The sequence below is a fragment of the Lygodium microphyllum genome, chromosome 13, assembly GCF_053477565.2.
Source record: "Lygodium microphyllum isolate KBCC chromosome 13, Lygodium_microphyllum_v1.1.10, whole genome shotgun sequence".
NCBI lineage: Eukaryota > Viridiplantae > Streptophyta > Polypodiopsida > Schizaeales > Lygodiaceae > Lygodium > Lygodium microphyllum.
In genome coordinates this window covers 31,477,465-31,500,898 of record NC_141147.1, presented here as the reverse complement: position 1 = coordinate 31,500,898, position 23,434 = coordinate 31,477,465, and positions in this window count along the sequence as shown.

The window sequence follows — 23,434 nt, the reverse complement described above, 5'->3', positions numbered from 1 at the left end:
CACGGTGGTTACTAGTGTATTAAGGAGGTTGCTAGCTGCTTGCATTTCTCCTAATTTTGCAGTTCTTGGCCAATGGCCTTGACTAGTTTACTAGCCTGGAGCATTTAGACTTTGTCTAGGCGGCCTTGTTTGTGGTGCCATCTCCTCCCTTGATTTTGGTTGTGGGAGAGAGACTGGCACGCTTATGCTTGATCGATCATCGATCTCATCTTCTAGTATGGGCTCAGCATATTTTAGGTACTCCTAGGCCTCCTTCATCTACTTCTTCACCTTCTTGATGGATTTGACTTGGCACTTCGGATTGGGGTACTCCTCGACCTTAGCACTTTCCCTTTTAGCAAACCATGGAGCCAACATTTCTTCCTCTGCATCAATGACTTTCCTTCCAACAGGCAGTGTTGTGGCGCTTTCGATTTTGAGGGTGATCTTAGCATTTGGTTTCTTTTTTTCATTCATCTCTGAATCTTTTTTCCAACTGAGGTTGCGTCAAGGTTGCTAGGCCATGCCAATGATATGTCGGCCTACTTTGTCTGCACGTGGGTCATGACATGCAATGGGATAGGTGTGGCCTCCACATTGATTGTCTTGACACCGAACAACCCTAATGGAACTGATAGCTTGTTTTTCAAACTAGAGGATGGTCTTTGTCAAGAATCGCGTGGTGGAGGGGGTTGCTCAAGATGCTGCGCCGAACACACACAGAATGCACAAGGAGAAGCTCACTCAAGAGACAAGAAGAGAGATGGAGGCCAAAACGTTTTCTTGCTGGTTTCTTCTTCTTCTTCCACACACTTTACAATGTACACAAAGTATAGATAAGATACAACATAAAAGGAAAGTGGCTTACTAAGTCAAACAATGCATAACCGACTACACTAGTCGACTGGCGCTATAACTATGCCAGTTGTAAATACGTGTAACAACCTAAATATAATAAGTAATGAGTCAGTGGCCATGTGAGATGCATAATGACCACCGACGTGCTAAGTGTAGACGTGTGGACCCATCTAACCAGGCGGTCCATCATCCATGTCCACATGTGTTGAGCTTGCCATCTCAACAGTCTTTGCCTAGGGAAATCAACAAAGAGATGAGTGATTCCACACTCAGTACATCTCAGGTCATCCTTATCTCTATTTGCTTTCTCTCTCTCGAAGAGCACAAAGAAATGTGCCCTAGGTGACTGCAAGTCCAACACATGATTGGCTCTTGGGTCTATGCTCCTAGGCTTCTACCTCTCCCTTTACCTAATTCCATCACTGGTATTGGTCAGTGTAGTCCATAAGGACTACGTTGCCTTCCTCGTCATACGACACGTACAAGTTTACATAAGGCTCATCGCCGCTAGGCTCATCCACATAGTGGATTAGAGTATCACTCGGTGGATGGGTCACGTAGGGTCCCGGTGGTCTAGGGATACCTGTAGGATTTATCTCCATCCTAGGGATGGTCGGCTAAGTATCATTAGGTGCCGGGAGGGCCAATGGGGCTTCCCTTCCAAAGAAGTTCGGTGGCCTGTTCACAAGGTAGGGTTGACTATAAGGCTTCGGGTATGGGAGTCTCTAAGGTAGTCGAAAGTGCATGGCGTCATGGCCGAACCTACCACAATTAGTCACATAGTCTCGAATATCCTCTTTCTCTCTCTGCTTGACATTCATGAGTTGCACTAGAAAATTATCGGAGTATCCAAGTTCAGAAAATCTCTTAATGAAGAGATTTTTCAAGCCATTGAAATTGGCACGCTTTGCAGTATCCAAACTCGTGTACTAGGTCCGGCCCTTGTCACCTATGCATAGTTCAAAAGCTTGGGAGCATTGAGTAGGATTGGTGAGGTTGTTGGCCTCGTAGACCTACTTGAACTGCTCCACAAAAGCTGTACGGCGGGTCAATGTTTGCTTGGTATTTGTCTAGTTGATTCGCCACCACAAGAATTTTCGATTGGCTCTTAGAGCCTTGGGTGACTCCTAACCCCACTAGCAGTGACGTTGCTAATGCTGCAGCATTCTGCTTTGCTACCGTGTTATCTAGCAGCCGCTTGTCTCAAGAGCTTGCTCAATGTGAGGTCTCCTTCTAGCACTCTCTCGCTCTCTGACCGATTCTTGCCTGCTAGGGCTACCACTGTCTGGATCTCTCGCATTTCCATACTCTGGTGCGAGCTCCTAGTTTGCTGGTCATGGTTGTATGCAGCTAGGCCTTGCAGATCCCTACATGCCAGCTTCCTCTCCTCCTCAAGATCTACTATGACGTCCTATACAGATCTACTGCAGTGTTCTAGTTGGGTTTGAGCATCATATTTGTTTACTAACTCTTGGACACCCTCAAGAAAATCGCCTAGGTCCAGTTCTTCGTTGCCTCTATGGCCTAAGCTGCCCTCTTCCATGTCTACAATTTCCTGTTGCACCAAGTTGTCAATCAGGTTGATGAGGTTGCGTAGATCCACTTCCTTGATAGTGTTGGTCCTCGTTGTGTCTAGATCTTTGGTCGTGTTCCTTGCCTGGTCCTACTTTTGGGGATTTGATCACCCTTCTATGTCTTGGGATCTTCTTCTACTGGTAGGTTCCTTTAAGGTTTTATGTCTGAGTGAGTATCTTGTTAATTAAAACCATTCCTCAACTTACCCTCACTCTGTGCGTGTGTATGCGGGTGTATTCTTTTCAGTGCAATGTGCACAACCAGGCTCTTCACTCTTTTTAAGTGTGTTTTGGGTGTTGGAAATCAGAGTGAGTGAGAAACCAAAGTGTCTACGTAGCTCTAGCACTCTTGTTTATGGGTTAGCTTCATAAGGTCATATGTTTAGTTTCTAGCTATCCTCGCTGGCTTATAGGGTTTTTCGTCGCACTATTTTGTCCAGCTCGTTCAAGGTCAAGTTGGGGTCTTACAGCCAACCCACAACACCAGATACTTCAAGCTTGTGGAAACACACCACTGCACGATTCCAGACTATTTGGTCACAATTTCTAGGTCTGTAACTACTTATGAGGCATTCGGTGGGTTCTTCCACTGTGGATCATGCTTCTTGTTGGCCGAGGTTTGTTAAATTACTAGACTTTCTTTCTCAAGCTGTGTCCAATTTACCAAAGTCTGATTTTTAAAATCGGACGTCTGGTTTACCAGTGTCCGATTCTAAGAATCGTGCAGGGTCAGGTCCCTCCGATTGTCACAATTGGACAAGGTGTGTCTGATTGGACGGCTTGAGTTGGGCTGATTGGGATATGTTCACTGATTCTTGGAATCGAAAACGGGTGCTTGGTCCGATTCGAATGTATGTCTAATCGGACTGGTCATTAGGTCCGATTCTGTGGTCCGATTGTTATGATCAAACACTGATCAAATGAAGTGGTGTGACTAATTTCTTCTCGATTTCTTCTCATCTGATTCTTGGAATTGGATAGAGGTGGTGTGTCCAATTATGAGTTGGTCCGATTTTCAAAATCATATAGGTATGTCTGATTGGATTGGATGGGCTTGTTCGAGTCTGATTCTGGGAATCAAATCGTTCGAGTCCGATTCTGGGAATCAGACACTACGAAAAGCATCCGATTTTGCCGGCCAAAAATGTGCGCCGATCGTGTTTTGCCAAAAATCTCCACTATAATGTTGCCATCAATGACAAAAACTTCCAAGAATCAAGCAGGGGTGTAGGCCAAGGGCATCCTATACCTGAATCCTGCTGAAAGCTGCAACATGCTCTGATCGATCCAAAGTAGACTCGTGACATGCAAGCTCTCTCTCTCTCTCTCTCATACAAAGCCAGGACTGCAAATGAGACTTTACTTGGTCACCCAAGACCTTGAACCCTTGCTGGGCAGCACCTTAGCCTTCTTGACCACTCCCCTTGTGACTCCGACACATCTGAGTACTCTTTTTTTTCCATTTTTTCCCTGTTTGTGCCTTGTTCAGGCTTATTTTACAATAGTGAATCCTAAGCTTTCCACTCCAATTTCTCCCTCCTATCCTACTCTAAATGCGACAAAAATCAAAGATAAAGTACCGAAATGATTTTTCATACTCAACTAATAATCAAAAACCAAAAATACTTGTAGCACAGATTAAAAACCCAAAACCTCCTATCTATATGAAGCTCCAGTTCGGGGATGAAACCCTTACTTCGATGCTCGATTTGGAGTACACAAGTACTCAAGCTTGAATCCATTGTCCCGAAAATGGAACCAAAATGTACGGGCGAGCAACTGCAAAGACCCATGGAACGCTTATTGTTCAAACATTTCAAGGGAGCACTAATGGCTACCTCTCACATAGCTGATGCACTATCCCTCCCTACGAGTGTAGTGAGCTTACCTTAATGCCCGATTGAGTTGTCTCCTCTCTCAAACACACCGGTAGCTCCACGATTCTTGATGCAAGCTGTTAACCCCAACACGAAGAAAGCAAAAGGAAATAAAAAAGACGCAAGGAAAAGGCGGAAAAAAGGTAGCCCGACTGAAGAAAGAAGAGGAGAAAATGCCAAAAGCGCAAGGGCAACCTTAAAAAGTCCAAGGAAAATGCAAAAGGGGAAAGGTGCATTTTAAAATACAAAGCCACACCCTGAAATCTTGTAAAAGAGTGCCAGGAGGTGGAAAATCCGGAAAGCTAAAACAGAAGACAAAGACAAAGGCCAAGGCAAAGAGAAACGGAAGACAAAGGCGCACAAGGAAAAGCGCAAGTCAAAACTTTTGTAAAAGAGCGCAACTGCATCATGGGTTAATTCAAGGAGCGCCAGGCTCTCACCCGTGCAATTTGTAAATGTAGACGGGTGGTGGAAAGGAAGCTAGGAAAATAGAAGGACAATGGGAAAAATGGCCCGGCCATGTAAAAAAGGGTAAAATGGGATGACCGCCCAAAAGGGATTTAGGGTTTTGTATATAAACTTGAAAAGTGAATGAGAAGCTCATTCTTGTGTGTGGCAAAAAGTGGCTCTCCTCCTCCTCTTCTTCTTCTTCTTCTCGCTTACTTGAGCTTGTGCTTGAGAAAGGGAGTGTGAGAGTGTGAGGGAGTGAGTGTGCGAGGGTGAGGGACCGTGGGGTGGAGAAGCTCTCCATTTTCTCCTCTCTTCTTCTCTTCTCTTCTCTTCTCTTCTCTTCTCTTCTCTTGCTCGCAGTGATGGAGCTTGGAGCGTGGAGCTTGCTTGAAGCTTGCACTTGGATCGTGGAGCTACCGAAGTGTGAGGGAGAGGAGGTAACTCGAACGGCATGGAGGTAAGCTCACGACACCCGTAGATATGGATGGCGCATCGGCTATGTGAGAGGTAGCCATTAGTGCTCGGCTTGGAACGCTTGAAACAATAAGCGGTCCGTGGGTCTTGGCTGTTGAGCGAAAGCTCCCACATTTTGGTTCCATTGTCAGGACCAACGGATTTAAGCCTTGAGTGCTTGCGTGCTTCGAATCAAGCATCGAAGTAAGGGTTTTCCCCGAACCGGTGCTTGAGGTAGATAGGTAGGAAGCGAGGGGGTTGAAGATGGTATTCGATCTCCTTGGCAAGTAGGTTTTTTGCTTTTTTGAGATTTATGTTGTGAGATGGAGTAGTGTAGGTATTTACTTTGTGAATTGGATGCATTAGAGTAGGAGAAAACAAAGAAAACAAAGAAAATAAGCATTAGAGTTTACTGTTGCAAAACATGGCAAAAATCGTGGAAAAAATGGTAAGAAGCTTGCTTGTGATGCCTAATATTGGCAAGTAAGTGATTGGGGGCATGAACACCATACCCGGGAAGGGGCATAAGGGCCAAGAGGCCAAGGGAGAGCTCATTTGTGACCATTTCAGTGAGAGAGAGAGAGAGAGAGAGAGAGAGAGAGAGAGAGAGAGAGAGAGAGAGAGAGAGAGAGAGAGAGAGAGAGAGAGAGAGAGAGAGAGAGAGAGAGAGAGAGAGAGAGAGAGAGAGAGAGAGCCATCGCACGATTTGCTCCAATCTTGCCATCGACGAGCCTACTACTCTACTCAGGTATATAATTCCATTTCCCTATCCCCCTAGATAGGATCTAGAGGTTTGTGCTGGCTATGATTGGTTAAATAGCAAGAATCGAGCAAGATCGACATCTTGCTATTGTTGTCATGCCGCATTCGGCCTGTCTGAGCGGCCACTTCTGGGCCGAGTCCCAGAATTAGCCCTCGGCCCTCTTTCGCTCAGCCCACTCGGCCCGAAACCCTAATGAGCCCTTGGCCCAGATCTACTCGGCCCATCTGAGTCAACCATTCGGACCATCGACCAATTCGGCCCTCGGCCATGTGTCATATTCGGCCCTCGGCCCATGTGCGTCAGCCTCATCCGAGTGACCTCGTCCAAATCGATCACTTGGCTTGTCTGAGTGCTACCCCGTCCGAGTCACGAATTTGGTCCTCGGCCCATGCGCCTCGGCCTGTCTGAGTGACCCACTTGGACCCTGCAATTCAGACCAGTTGGGCCGAGTGTAAATTGTTGTCGGCTTCTCAGAAATTTGACATGACCCGGCTGGAGCTCAGCAGTGCAAACTATCGAAAGTCCCTCTAACGCTCAGAACCTGATTCTGGCACATGGAATAGACAAAATCGTAGGAAGCAGCCGCTTAGCAACTTGGAATAGGCAGCAGCGAGACCCAGAGACCTAGACGCAAAACATTGAGCAGCTAAAATCTGATTGGTCAAAAACAAACGAGGCAACATATTAGAAAAACTCGGAACCTAAAATTGACCCCAAAGGCTACCTGGAGCTAAAGGCACATCACAGACCCATCATCGGGCTGAAACTTAGAACATTAGTTCAAAATTTGGCTAAATGATCCTCCAAATTGTGCATGGTGTTTACCGTAACGGCTCCCCCAAATTAGACCTTAGTGTAGTAATGGCTCTACATGAACGTGGATCCTCATACTGACAAAAGGGCAACCAAAAGCCCATACCCGAACCGAGAGAAACAGAGACCCTAGAGCCTCAATGGGCCAATCTAGCCAACAAGGGCAAGAAGGCCACACTGCAAAAACACATATATATTGCATTCGGATTACATCTAGTCAAAGTGGAAGGCAACAACCTTAGGCTACAATAGCGAGAATGACTAGATATGACAGTCCTGACAATAGATGCTCCTTGAATAGCCCTGCACTGACGAGCCAAGACATCGGGAAGAATCCACATCTGGTCGTGCAGTTGGGAACTCAAGGACATTTGTCAGAAGGCTTAAATTTACAAGCCAAGACCCGGAAGATGAAGACATAGTACCACTTGCTTATCTTAGGGCCAAACTCATCGCGAAAAGAGAGCATACTATTGATGCTCTGATTGATGAAGGAGCGGATTTTAATGTCTTGACCTATGAGGCATGAACCCTACTAGGCCAACCAGAGCTGACACCAACTAATGCAACTCTTAGCCCTTATGGGGGACCTTCACAAGCACTCATAGGGAAGTGCAATATCCTTGCAACAATTGAAACTGAAATCTTGCCTACCTATTTCATGTTCCTCCAAATAGTGCTAAATATGGTAAGGAAACCCTCCTGGGAAGACCCTTCAAAAGGGCAACCAAATGTGAGGCTGACTATGTAGCACAGACGATACACTTGACACTACCGAGTGTGAGGATAGTCACAACCTTTAGTAAGGATGACCTCATCGAACCTCGAGGGAAAGGCAAGGAAGGTGCTGATGTAACAATCAAGCCTACTATCGAGAGCAAGGACTTGTTCGAAGAGTTGATACAACCATAGGTCAAACAACGAGAACCAGTGAGTGAGGCCACGCTTGAAACAAGAAGGTCAAGAGACAATGCCAAGGAAGGGCTTTGGACTTACAAATATCGTAGAAGACCCCAAAAGAAGCCGAAGCCTTATAGATGAAGGTATCGATGGAAGGTCAGCACAACGCCGCGATGGATATCCAAAGCGTTGCTACATGCTCAAGGGTATTATGCAGGTAACAGATGGATGTGGGTACCAAAATCCCTTGCTAAACCATCTCTATCACCTGAAGGCAAGATTGCATCAAAAGCAACGAAGCACAGGAGGAAATCTAAGAGAGACTCTAGGTCTCGAGGCAAGAAACCAGACATGAGTGTTCGAAAGAAAGAACCTCATCCAAGCATGCTTAATAAGCAAACGTTATATGTAGCCATTGAGCGTGCGCAAAAGCCATTAGTGCCCAAAGAGCCTTTGATTTTCCAAGAGGATAACAAGCATCATAGGCACAATATTGCTCATGACAAGGTTGAACGCTAAACAAAGCAAATGGCACAATTGTCTGATAGCCTCGAGTAAATCATTTAGCCAGTGCCAAGTCCACCTAAGCGTCCTAGATCTCCTACATTCTCTTTTTTCAAATGGACACAGGAAGCACAACAGCTGTCGTCAATGGCGGCTGTTCATTCCCAATCTCTATCTCCATCAAAGCTTCTAGATGTCCAAGAGGCAGGACACAACACCACCCTTAGCTCTCAACCTAAGGATATGCCTATGCAATCCACCATGGCTAGCTCAACTGATACTCCATCTACGCAAGTGAATGCTCTAAGGGCAACAAAAGACACGACCACTTCTAATTTCCCTAAGGACTTGACACCGCAATCCACCAATAGAAGCAAGTCCACTGAACTAGCTGCTAGTATTTCAAATCAAGGATCACAACAATCACAGCCCTTGGCCGTGACAATGCCCCTTGCTGAACGTGTCCTTAGTAGTTTACCTGTGGAGGAGGTGTCACAACCAACTTCATTAACAACTCCAGCACTTCCAAAGCGCCTAAAGCCTAGGCTAGAGGAGTTAAACACATGGGAATTCGCTGAAGAGCTAGACTCTCCCACAAGGGAGGCAGTTGTATCCTCACAACCTAGCGAGGCTAATCAGCAAGCCACGGCTATGTCCCATGATGACGCACTATAGAAAGGAAATGCTGAGGCTCGACCAAGCACATCCACAGTTGACCTAGTCCAGGGTCCTGAGTCGTTGAGAGATGCACCTTCACTGACCAAGAAAAAGAGCAAAAAACAGTGAAAACAACAACAGTTGCAGGTGGTTGTGGACCCCAAGAACATTGGGATGAAGAGCACTGGAGAGCTGACGAATGAAGCATCGAGTCCATCCACCAATAAACCCATTGATGCCTCTCCTAATAGTGGTGAAACCTCAGACACATCCGTGTGCTCTGAAAAATCAAAGCAGCCGTTGCCATCAACAATTTCTTTCAACACTCAATCCACTGACAATAGAACTCGCATTGACCAATCAAGAGTGGATATAATGCTATCACAATAGGGTGACAACGGTCACATCCAAGGAGAACCATGATGCAATAACGAAGCCTCAGGAAAAACACGGAAACCCCAAGAGTATAAGAAATCCTAGCATTGGCCAAACTTGCGCGTCTAGGCCTGAGCCCCCAGCTATGCTAAAGCCTAGGCAAACCCCTAGAACCTTACATGAGATAGCAACCGAGCAAGCCCTTGTTGAATATAGAAGTGTCACAGAGTGCTTAACTGAGTTGGATGCTAAGCTCAAAGTGTTCGCACGTGTCTATGTCCTAGGGCAAATATGCGCGCATTCCCTAAAGAGCACCTCGAAGAATACTTGCCATTTTCCTTATCTTGGGAAGAGCAAGAACATATTGATGAGCACTATAACAGGCTCCTGTATGAACGCATGTGACTCATCTCTCACGAGAAAGTCGATGAATTGTGCTGAATGGTTACATTAAATGATGCACTCTGCCAACCAAATCTCTTAGAGATAGAGCAACTAAAGCGACTATCAGAGGGCCAAAGTCAATTTGAACAGCATTGGTGTGAAACCCGCGTTGCAATGGCCGAACTAGGAGCCCAGATCATGACAACCTCAAAGGAGCGATTGGCTAAATGGCGGTCTCAAAGAGACCCAACCTATGTGGCACCAACTTGCCTTCGAGGTGTTGACTGCCATTCGAGGTACAGACTTAGCTGAACCTAGCCAAGAGAACCCTCTGTGTGATAAGGTTCTCATTGAGGAGGAGTTACATGTTGCCAGTAGACTCAGACAAGGTTCCATGCTCCTCGATGTTGCAAAATATCTATCGGTATTGAGTAAGCTGCCACGAGTATTGGATGTGTGTGCCACACTCTAGTACAATCTGGAGTTCTATAATTGGTTTTTATCCTCATAAAGTGACATGGATTCATGGATATATATTTAAATAAACAATGGCTTTTGTGACCCTATATAGACAGTATCAACACACAAGCAATAATAGTCAAGCACAGGGAGAAGAGTTGGGGTCAATAGGCTAAGCTCGTCCGGATCTCCTCTCACCACATATTTAGAAGTTGCGTGACCATTTCCACCTCCGAACAGAGGGCATGCACCCCTCATTGCCACCATGGGAAGCCCTGATCAACATCTCTGATGATGTAGGTAGGGTGCAAACCCTTTCTATACGCCTTTCCCTTTCCGGTCTATCCTTCAGACGATGAGCCCTACCCCAATCCATGACCACCAGACCACGTAACTTAGCGCGAGCCAAGATCTGCTAATGGCTGGAGGCTAAATGAACATCATCACGGGGGCCATTCCTCTACAACAAGCACTGCACGTCTCACCCCTCCCCTTCTTGTCATATGCGCTTGATAACCCACACTATAATCCCTCCCATGCGAATGGTTTTATTCCATATCAAGGCCTAACCCTTGGTTCGCATCTTGCAGGTCCCCCTACGAGAAAAACATGGAGAACCTAGGGCAGGTGGCTTGCAAAGACACCCTCCATGGATGATGAGAACATGCATCACACACCTCTCCGCCAGTGCCCTATATACCCACCCTCAAAAGGTATGCAAATAAACGAGGTCTCAAGCGACACCGCTCCGGATGAAGGCCGAAGAATGATGGGACTTGAAATGGGCCGGCACTAGCTATGGCACTAGCCGAACCTCATGCTTATGATACACAAACACCCTCACGGCCTTGCGGACCAGGAGCATCAATCTAATGCTAAAGAACAAACTGCCCTAAAGCTTAATCTATGCGTTTATAGTTTATAGCCCAACGTTTTCCTTAAACTCCTCAGAGGGAGAACCCTTACACATTGGCAATGCCACGATCACACACATATGGAGGCAACCTCATGGTAGAAACACCGCGGCCGCGCTGCAGCTCTCCTACATCGCAGGGATTGGCCCCTTGATGTGCTCCTAAACATATAACACAAATGAACACAAACTCCTCTCTTTTATATTTCTCGTATTTCCAGGAGATATACCATGCTTCCTCACCAAACAGTCCCTTAGGAAACCGACCCTCTATCCTACGGCAAGGGATAACCTCACACTCTCAATCGTGGGTCAAAGTCTTAAGAAAACAATTGCTATGCAGTCCAGGAGATTTTCCTTTGATACCATGAACCATGCATAGTGCATAATGTGAATGGTTTAGTGCACAAACATGAGAAAATCAGCATTGTGTATCGTGCATAAAGCATTCTTTCCATGAATTTCACTAACGCGTGTTGCGTTGAAAGGAGGCACCGAGCCATATGCTCATGCTACCATCCTCTTTATTCAAACCAGTTCCTATATACCAAGTGCAATGCTTAAAGCAAATCTTTTCTTTATCTTTCAGTGTTTCAGCCCCTTTTCATCCAACTCTTAGCATTTTGTATCATTGATCGATTAGATAGGGTTTCTATGCACTTCTCCCTCTTAAAAGAACAATAAATACGCACAAAACATAGAAACGGGGGACAAACTAAGACCAAGCTCGTGCTTTGCCATTGTTATACATTGCAGAAATATAAATATAAATTTCCCTAATTTTTCTCAGCACATTTTCTATTTTTTCCTAATTTTAAACCCATTTTTTTCATTTTGTGGGTATTTTTCCTATTTTTCTTTAATAAATAATGATTGAAAATGCAAGCTGATTGTGGGCTATGGCCCTTAGGTTCATTGACAGCAAAAACTCAGATTTAGTTGGTGTGACATATCATATTTCTCATTTATATAGCAAAACCCCCAATTTTACCCTTAAAACGTGTGTTTTTCATGTATTTTGACATTAATTCCGGCCATGTAGCCTTATACTTTCTGATTTTCAGGTTGCAAACAGTTGAAACTCATGGAAAAAAATGTCATAATGAACTTTCATCCCATATGAACAAAGTTTCATAAAGCAAATAGCATAAAAAGATCATTTTCCTTTATAAAAATAGCATTACCGCTTATTTTCAGGTCTCGATTTCTTGGTCTTGATTACGAGACTGATTTCCAGCATGCATTTAATGCTCATCATCTTCAAGAACAGCCCTCTTCATGTCTTCATCCATTCGGAAGCAATCCAGTCTCATCCGGACAAGCTTTCCTGCACCATTCTTCATTATCTTCTTCCACACAAGAACAACCCCTTAAGGGAGAGAGAGGGAGGAGAGAGAAAAACTAAAATCAGAAATCTTCATCCAGGCCATCATTGCGCGAGTGAGAGGTGGCGATATGATTACCAGGCAGAGGGTAGGCAAGCCCCATGGTCACTTGGGTGGATTGTGTGCAGCCAGGCATCACCCCCTCCAAGAATCAAGCGCATTTTTTTGCGCTTGATGACGCCTCCTCGATGCCACAATTTGATGCATGCTTCTCCTCCACACTTTCATGTGATATTTAAAATTTGGGCTCCCAAAGGTGACTTGCCCATTTTGCCCAAGTTTTGTCCACCCCTTCGCATCTTGACCATTTCCTTGGCCATTTCCTCGTCCGAACTCCAAATCGAGCTCTGAAAAATCCTGGGCGTCTGGGTTGGCATCCCTCATTGGCTGGCAACTCCTGGCAACCCGCACGGCAGTTTGAAAAATTATCAAAAATCAACAAGTGTCGCTCGGGAACCTTTTAAGAGTCGTATTTTACTTGGTGCTTAAAATCGTCCTAGCTGGAGCCACCGCCTTTGATGTTAAATATTTTTTCCCTAAATTTTGGATTTTTTGGCAAATTTTAGGGACATCCCGGGCTCAAAACTCCGCTCTCAAAGAATCCCCAATTCAGGGAAGTCAAAGCTCAAAGGAGCACACAAGATGTGGCAACACCAGTTGCACAAACCCCCAATGGATGCTCGGGCACCAGGTGCTCAAGGGTAGAAAGGGCAGCTCGGGACATGGAAGAATTCAATGAATTGTTCATAGGGATTTTGGAAATGGTGGTGGCTAGAGATTACACCATTCATGTCCCGACCGACATGTTCCCTGCCTAACCTCACAGGAGTCCCGCACCAGCAGAGCCTCAGTCGCCTAACCACCCGGACTCACCCCGCCTTGTGCAAATCGAGTAGCCCCTATGAAGTACAAGCAACATGACAAGTCATCATGCCATAACTTTTTTTCTTTTGATGATTAAAGAGGTAAGCTTCCCACTTATACACACTTCCTTTACCTATCGTTAATGTATGCCACGTCTTTAACAAGCAATGGAATAGGCATTGCAGTTAGCATCATAGCATTTTGAAAAGTTATGTCTTAACATGATTGCATTTGTTCGTTGTACTTGACGCACGAAAGTATATACTCTCATGAAAGTGACACGTGGATGTAGGATGACATAGGTCTTCGTGCAAACGTGTTCAACGCCCAAGTCACCACAAGACCACCAACCGCACAAAGAACCGCAACAAAGCCATGCTGCCGAACGTGAAAAATCACCCTTGCGAGTGTCCACATCGCACAAACCAAAGCATAGTCATGGGCTAGGCTCTCTTCTTGGGTCAAGCTCCACAGTGAGCTCACGACAATTGTTACCTCAATCGTACCAACATCACAACCACGGTTTCTCTAACAATGGGACTAGGGCACAACCATCACTGCCATGTCCATTTCTTGAACCCTTGAAGCTTGACATTTCCCATAGCCTCAATAGATTGCAATCGTTGTACTCAGGCAAGTCAAAAAAGAAGAAGAAGAAGAAGAAGAAGAAGAAGAAGAAGAAAAGAAACCAAAAGAACGAAAAGATAAGAAGCACCCATGATCATGGCACCGCACCTATGGGTCCTCAAATTAGGTGCGTCCAGTGACCTTGGTCGGCTGGCTCCATCCCTAGTCCCCTAGTCCCCTAGCATCCCCCACAATAGATCAGTGCACATCAAGGGCAGGACAGACCTAGGGAGCTTGTCTCACCTATGGTTAGACCTGTCACCATTCATTCTTCATTATGTTTTCATAGTCAGCTTACATAGGTACGCTCCACACTAGATTAGTAAGTGCTTCTTCCAATTTTGTTGGCTCCTTTACTTCTCTCATAATCTCAGCTACCATCAAGGTCATATTGACTACATGAACAAAAGTCTTTCCTTACTTCTCCATTCTCTGAGACCTTGGTCCATCTACATATTCCTCATTAGTTGTTAGCATATAATTATTGTGATCATAGAGTTGCATCACCCATTGTGACAATGGCTTTTTTGATGGAATGATTACAATAGATTGGTGAAATTTCTCATTATCATTTGAAAATAATGCTTTCTCTTGCTTGAGGATAGGGGCTCTTGAGATAGGTTCATAGTGTCAAGAATCGTGTGGTGGGGGGACTTGCTTAAGCTATTGTGCCAAACACACACTGTACCACAAGAGGAAGCTCACTCAAGAATACAAAAAGAGAGATGGAGGATAAAACGTTTTCTTATTGGTTTCTTTTTCTTCTTCCACACACAATACAATATTCTCAAAGTATAGATAAGATACAACATAAAGGAAAGTGGCCTACTAAGTCAAACAATACATAACTAACTATACTAATTGACTGGCGCTATATCTATGCCAGATCTTGCTAGGTGTAACAAACTAAATATAATAACTGATAAGTCATTGGCCATGTGAGGATCATAATGACCACCGATATGCTAAGTGTAGATATGTAGACCCATCTAGCCACGCGGTCCATCATCAATGTCTGGACGTGTTGAGCTTGCCATCTCAACACTCCCCCTCAAGCTCAACTCTATCTCTGCAATTCCAAGTGAGCTTCAGAACTTTCAAAGCTTCTCTGCATCCCCAATGCCTTTATGAAAATGTCAACTATTTGATCATGTGTACTGATATATACCAAGTAAATCTCTCTTGCAAATACCTTCTCGCTCACAAAGTGGTAGTGCACCTCAATGTGTTTTATCCTAGCATGGAACATAGAGTTCCTAGCTAGTTGTATGCTACTCATGTTGTCACAGTGAATGAAAAATGGACCATATTCTTGCACATTTAAATCACCCAATAACTTTTGCAACCATACCACCTCCCATGCTGCCATAGCAACACCTCTATACTCAACCCCTGTACTTGATGAAGTAACTATAGGTTGTTGCTTTTTGCTGGTCCATATAACTGTTGCACTACCAAGGGAAAACATGAATCCACTAGTAGATCTTTTGTTTGACACACTACCATCCCCCAATCTGCATTTGTGTATCCAAAAACCTATACATCCTTACCTGCCTCATTAAAAAGTCCATAATATAAAGTGTACTTCACATACCTCAATATACATCTAACTGCATTCAAATGAGGCTTTTTGGGCATCCGCATAAACTGATTGACAAGGCCAATAATATAGCTCAGGTTTGGTCTTGTGATAGTCATGGAAATCAGACTCCCTACTATCCTCCACGTGAACATAGTAGGGTCTTCTATCTTATTCCCAACATCAGCACTCAACTTTACATTTTGATCCAATGGTACTCAAAGAGGCTTATATGTTGTCATACCATACTTAGATAACATATCCAAGCCATACTATCTTTGGGATAGCCATATACCATCATCACATCTGATCACCTTGATACTAAGAAAATATCTCAACTCACAACTTCTTCTTTAAGAAGTCCTTAACTTCAACAATCCCATTATCACTATCACCTATAATAATCAAGTCATCCACATAGATGACTATGATGACCAAACCTGCATCTCTTCTTCTCACATAAAGTGAGTGATCAACATCTAAAATATTAAAGTCAATATTGACAAGATACTCTCTGATCTTGTCAGACCATGGTCTAGGTGCTTACTTCAGCCCATAGAGCACCTTCTTTAACCTACACCCATATGTGGGATGCTCTAAATCCACATAACCTGTTGGCTACTCCATATACACCTGTTCTTGCAATTTACCATGTGAGAAGGCATTCTTAATATCCATTTATTGCAAACTCCAACCTTTGGCTACTGCCAAGGCAATCACGCATCTAACAGTTGCCATCTTAGCAATTCGACTGAATGTCTCTTCATAATTTATGCCATATGTTTGAGCATAGCCTTTTGCAACTAGCCTAGCCTTATACTTGCTAATAAAACCATCTGTATTATTCTTGACTTTGCAAACCCACTTATAGCCAATAGCTTTCTTGCCCTTAGGCACGGGTATCAAATCCCAAGTCTTATTGGCTTTTAATGCAGCCATCTCCTTATCCATTGTTGCATCCCAATGAGCATGACCAACAACATCCTCAAGATAAGTAGGCTCAACATCCTCAACTACCTTCACCATATAAGCATAATAGTGAGCTAGATAACCTTCAAAACCAAATCTTTTAATAGGGTTTCTAACCCTGCTAGACTTGTGTACCACTAGAGTACTCAGTGGAGCCTTACATTGCTATGTGCTCTTTGTACACCTAGTGTCCTGACTGAAGGAATACCAAGCTGATCATCTAAACTCTCTAAACCACTAAAATCTCCTTCAAATTCCAAATGACTAGTAGATGCATCAACACTTTCTTCTTTCCTTTATCTTTACCTGTAATACTTGTGGATCCACTTGAAGATGTATGTCTACTCCTTAGTCTCCCAGTCCAAGGGCTAATTATAGGTGTAGTACCAGATGATGTTTCTGGTCCATTAAGGCTCTGTGATTCTTGCTTTTCTTTTTGCACATAGCTATTAGTACCAGATGATGTTTCTGGTCCATTAAGGCTCCGTGATTCTTGCTTTTCTTTTTGCACATAGCTATTATGATCATTATCATCATCTAATACATCACTAGTAGATGCATATCAATAACTACTCATCTCATAAAAAATAGCGTTTCTTTCTCACTCTGAACTCACCTGTGATACAATTATAACAATGATACTCTTTTTGCTCTATTGAATATCTAATAAAAATACTTTTTTAGCCTTTGAATCAAGCTTCTTTCACATCTCATCTAGCACATAAACATGTGCAATATAGCAAAACACTTTTTAGTGTGACACATCAGGCTTCTTGCCTTCGAGGGTCAATCCATGAACTATAGCTGTGGGAGTTCTGTTCACAATATAGATAGTAATATGAACAGCTTCAGACTAAAAAATATTTTGGCATATTCTTTTCAGCCATCAATACCTGTGCAACTTTTTAATATGCCTATTTTTTCTTTGTGCAACCCCGTTGTGTTGTGGGGTATACTTGCAACAAGTAAATTGTCTCTTTATCACATGAGACCTCAAGAAGACACTGAACTCATTAGAGAGATACTCTTCCCCTCCATCTGATCTCAAACACTTAACTTTCAAGTCTATTTCTGTTTCAAGAACCACCTTGAAAGATTTGAAGTGCTCAAATACATTACTCTTTTTCTTCTAAAGTATACCCATAGCTTCCTTGAACAATCATCAATAAATGTGACAAAGTATTTGCTACCACCAAGATATACACTATTTGTAGGTCTCCAAACATCTGTATGTGTAACATCAAGTATATTTTTGCTCACATCTCTATCATGCAAAAAGGGTTGTCTTGTCTGCTTACCAAACTGGCATGCTTCACACACTTTATGAAATTTTGCAACTCTAAAAGCAGGCAACCCTGTAACCAATCCTTTGGAATGCATTAATTTTAGCCTTTGCACATCTGCATGTCCAATACATTTATGACATATTTCAATGTCTGTAACCACTACTTTTCCTTTAGCATACATAGCAACATTCAATTGCAGGAATTCCAGCATCTAAAGTGAACATGGTGCACAGATCAGACGCTGTATGCGCGCGTAGTGAGCGCCAAAAGGTCCCCAAGAACAAAAGAACTCTACTTTTGTACAAAGAACAAGGAAGAAAGCTTGCACGACATGAAGCAAGAGACTAATTGGGTACAATTTTTCCCCATGCCTTGTGTGAGCACTCCACAAAGCATGTATTTGATATATTATTCAACTCCAAGCTCAAAAAATAGCCCAATTTACAATTAGCATGCTTTAGCTTTTGTGTTTGCTTTTGTCCCACTAAAGAATTAAAGCTATTGGGTATCCAAGGAGTCGGGCTATACCCAAATACAATGTCCAATACAAATATTTAAATCGCGCGCCCATACACATAAAAAAATAATAAATAAATGTCAAGCGCTTCAATAAGCACGTCAAAATATTGGCGCCATGTCTAAGATGTGCGCCCATAAAAAATGATAATAATTTGAATACAGGCTATCCTCCAGTGCTTCCCAACGCTATCGCTGCCTGCTCTACACATCAACTGAAGCATTCACAATTGTTAGAAAATAATAAAATTAAACCGACAAAAGTAAATACCTAGTAGTCTTCAACTACAAAATATATAAATTGGTTAGAACTCAATCTTAACCTTAATTTATTATGAGTGCACACTCTAAACTCATAAACATCTATTAATTTAAATATGTATTTTGTGGAATCACCCGCTATGGAATCACCCACTTGCATATTAAATTAACAATATGCCAAAAAAGGACAGGCGTCCCCATCGACTTTTTGCACAAGGAATCCACCTTGTGTATGAGCCCCGGCAATAATATTTTAGGCAATCCACCGTAAAACCTCACAGAATCCACCATGGAATATGTCTCCTGGCATCATACCCTCTCAGGGTGGGATAACAATTGTCCCCAATTGCTATTAGCTTAATGTGGAGCCAATAGTGTGGGGTAAGCACTTAGGTATCAAACGTGCATCCATCGGGCTTCTTCAACACGATGATTTTGAAACTTAGCCAAATATCTAGAATATCTACGACCAGTTCTAGTGGTCATAAAGTCAGTATCTAGAATAGTTTCAGACTCAAGGATTTCAGTTTCTTCTTCTAGCAAATGAGGGTTTTCATATATAGGGTGTACATATAATTGTCCTCTAAAAGGTCGTAATAAATTGATATGAAAAGTGTTGTGGATTTTTCAGTGTTGTGGTAATTCTAGTTTAAATGCATTGTCATTGATTTTGTGAATGATCTTGAAAGGTCCATAAAATCTAGGGGCTAATTTTACAACAGGGTGTTTGTCAACACTTTGTAATCTTCGTTTTTCAATTCATAACCAAACATAGTCATCAACTTTGAAACTCATAGCTTTTCTTTTCTTGTTGGCTTGTTTTGTGTATGATTACTGGGCTTTGGCAATCATATCTTTAACTTCATAAAAAATAGTAGCATGTATGTTAGCAATATCATCAGCAGCTTGAACTTTGTTTGACAATGATGTAACAGGTGTAGGCAATCTATATCCATAAATAATTTCAAATAGTACTTTCTGTATAGCTGTATGTGGTGTGTTATTATATGCAAACTGAAGTAAATGTAAATATGTATTCCATGTTTGTGGTTTTGAAATTGTGTATGCACGTAAAAGATCTAAAATGGTACTGTTAGTAGCTTCTGTTTGGCCATTTGTTTCAGGATGAAATGCAGATGAAAATTCAATCTTTGTTCCTAAGTTAGCAAACAAAGTAATCCACAAATTATTGCAAAATCTAGAATCACGATCAGAAATAATAACTTTTGGCAAACCATGACTAGTGAAAACAATTTTCAAGAACAATTGAGCAGCTTGAGATGTAGTTTTAATGTTTTCTTGCATGGAATGAAATATGCTTGTTTGCTAAACCTATCAACAATAGTCCAAATTATGTCATGATTAGTTTTAGTATTAGGTAAACCAGTGATAAAATCCATTGAAATCTATTCCCATGGTCGTTCTGGAATTGGTAAAGGCATTAATAAACCATATTGTTTACCATGGTGTCTTTTAACTCTTTGACAAATTAAGCATTCAGATACAAAGTTAGATACATCAGTTTCCATGTGTGGCCAATAAAAATCTTCAATTAGTGTACGCAAAGTAGATGTAATTCCTCTATGACCTTGGTATGGGGGACAATGAATTTCATGCAAAACAAATGATTGAAATGAAATAGTCACACATAATCTTTTTTTCATAAAATATAAATTCATCAGTGTAAGACAATGAATCAATAGGAATCCAATTATTTGCAACTAGTTTATTCCAATCAGCTTGAAAAGTAGGGTCTTGGTCATAAGTGTCTTTCATAGGGAGAAGAGTGTTAAAAGATAACACAGAAATATCATGAATAGTCGGTCTTCTACTTAAAGCATCGGCAACAACGTTCTCTTTTCCGGGTTGATATTGTATGAGTAGATGAAAACTTTGAATAAAAGCAGCCCATTTAATGTGTTGGTCAGATATTTGTGGTTGACTAAGGAGATGTCTAATGCTTTGTTGGTCAGTTTTGATCATGAATTCAAATCCAATTAAATAATGTTTCCATTGACGTAAAGCTTATACTACAGCTAGTAATTCCTTATCATAGGTAGAATCTTGCATAAGGAGTACTCCTATTCCAGATCCACTAGCATCAGTAACTACTAAGAAAAATGGTCTATTGAAGTCAGGCAATTGCAATACAGGAGCATGAGTTAAAGCATGTTTCAGTAAATCAAAGGACTTTTATTGATTGTCAAACCAATGATACACAATGCCTTTCTTTAATAGTTTTGTCAAAGGTAATGCAAGCAATGAGAAATTTCTCACAATTTTTTTGTAAAAGCTAGCAAGACCTAATAAAGAACATAATTCATGCATATTTTTGGGTATCGGCCAATTCAAAATTGCTTCTATCTTTTTAGGGTCAACTTTAATACCTTCAGATGAAACAATGTGTCCTAGATATTCAATTTTTGTTTGAAAAAATTCACTCTTTTCTGGATTGGCATATAATTGATTCTCTTTTAATAATTTAAAAATCAAAGACAAATGTTCATAATGCTCGTTCTCATTCTTACTAAAAACCAATATGTCATCAAAGAAAACAATGACACAATGCTGATGCTTCAAAAATATGCGATTCATCATATGACTGAATGTGGTTGGTGCATTAGTTAAACCAAAAGGCATAACCAGGAATTTATAATGTCCAAATTGTGTTCTAAATGCAGTTTTGAATATATCAGATGTGTCCAATCTTACTTGATGATATCCAGATTTAAGATCTATCTTGCTGAAAATGGCAGATCCTTGTAGCTTGTCCATAAGATCATCTATCCTAGGAATCAGATATATATTCTTAACAGTGATTTTATTTAGGACACGATAATCAATGCACATGCGATAGGTATTTTTTTCTTCTTCACTAATAAGACAGGTGCATCAAATGGAAAACTACTAGGTCTAATAAGTTCTCAGGTTAACAATTCTTCAATTCGGGTTTGAATTTCTTTTTGTTTAATTTGGTTATGTCTATATGGTGCTTTACATGGTGGTCATGATCCAGGAATTAGGTCTATCGTGTGATCTTCAGGACGCACAGGTGGTAATCTAGATGGTAAATTAGCAGCAAACAATCTTGAAATTGGGATAGAAATTGTGCGTGTCTAGGATGCATATGATTTTCTTTAGCTTCGATTTCATTCACCCATATTAAATAGGATTTGCTACTTTTTCGTAATGCACGTTTAGCCTGTGTATGACTAAGCAATGGAAAATTATTGAAAGTGTGCATACCATGCAATGTTATTTGTTTTCCTTTATATGAATTTTCATTGAATACGTGGAATAATCTATATCAGGATTGTACTGATGTCACCAAGGCATTCCCAAGATAATGTCACTAGACTGCAAAGGCACAACTAAGAAATTTCTTCGTTCAATATAATCACCAATTTTAATTTCTAAATCATGCATCTCTTGTGTTCCATTGTATCTAGTGCCTAAGAATGCAACCTTGATGTGATAATGTGTAGAAACAATATGTAAATTCAATTCTTTGACCAATTTTGCAGAAATAAAGTCATGTGCTCCCATCATAATGTAAAATAGTCTTTTCTTTACCATACACAAGACATTTCATTGTTAATAAAAAATGGGGATTTGGCATACCTGGTAAAGTATCTGAAGTAGTACCAATGTCGTCATCGTCTTTTGTAAAATCCAGCATCTCTTCATGTTCTTCATCTTCTGTTGCTCCCAAATAATTGATATGAATAGTTGGCTTTTTGCATTGACAATTGGTCGCTAGATGTCCAGGTTGATGACATTTGTAACAAACTATGGGTTTGGCTTTGGATACATTATTAGTAATGGCAGGAAGCTTAGGAATGTTAGGATTTGACTAGAGAGATGGCTTAGGGTTTGAATTTGTGTTTGATGGCAAAGGAGGTGGTCGTGTCCAAGATTTACAGAATGAAGATGGAAGGAAATAACTTTGATTGAATCTTCAAAAATTTGAATTGAACTGTTTTGAACCAAAGTTACCATTAGTTTGAAATTGTTATGGTCGCTTCTCTCGTCCTTGAATTTTGTCTTCAGTGTCATGGGCCAAGGAAATTGCATCTTCGAGAGTTGTTGGCTTGAACATGTTGACCTCCGCATAAAAATGTCCAAGTAAGCCAGACATAAACTTGTGTTTATGGGTTGCCTTAGGTACATCTTCAAGCATTCGTAGTTGCAATAAAACGTTCCAAAAACGCTCGGTATATTTTAAAATAGGCTCACGATCCCTTTGTTGCAGAAGATCCCATTGTTTGATTGCTTTTTTGTGGAATTGGGGTGGAAGGAAATTCTGTAAAAATTTCTTTTGGAAAGTCTCCCAAGTAGTGGGACAATCAATGCTTTTGCGGACAATAGTCCACCATAGGGATGCTCAATCAACTAGACGGTTAGTGACATACTTAATTTTGTCTTTCTCAACATACTGTTTTTCATGGAAATAATAATCAAATTGATTGATAAAAGCAAGTACAGTCTTTCCATCGCGTGACGCATTGAAAGTACGAAATTTGAAGTTTCTTTTACTTATCTTTGTTTCTTTCCGAATAGATTGCACTTCAAGTGTTGCATCGATGGTACGCCGTATAAGATCTTCAGGTTGTGGTCCATCTTGGTCGGCGGTAGATCGTTGCAGATTGGCTAATTGAGCTTGCAAGGTTTGACGTGCTCTTCATTCCTCTTGAAGCTGCATCAAAATCAAATCCAGTTTTTGCTCCATCATTGGTTCAGGTAGGTCACCTTCAGCCATAAAATCTTCCATGGTTTGATTGGACATCCTGCAAAATTCCAAAAGACCTCACACACTCAAAATCTTGTTAGCGGGATGAGCATAGCTCAAAGTCGGGTTTACAAGGCTTATTTGTTTTTTTTTAAATTGGATTTTTTTTGTAGTATTTCTTCTTTGTGGATGCAGAATTTGATATCACGGTCATCTTCCCAAAAATAATCTTACGTGTATACTACGTATTGCAAACTGT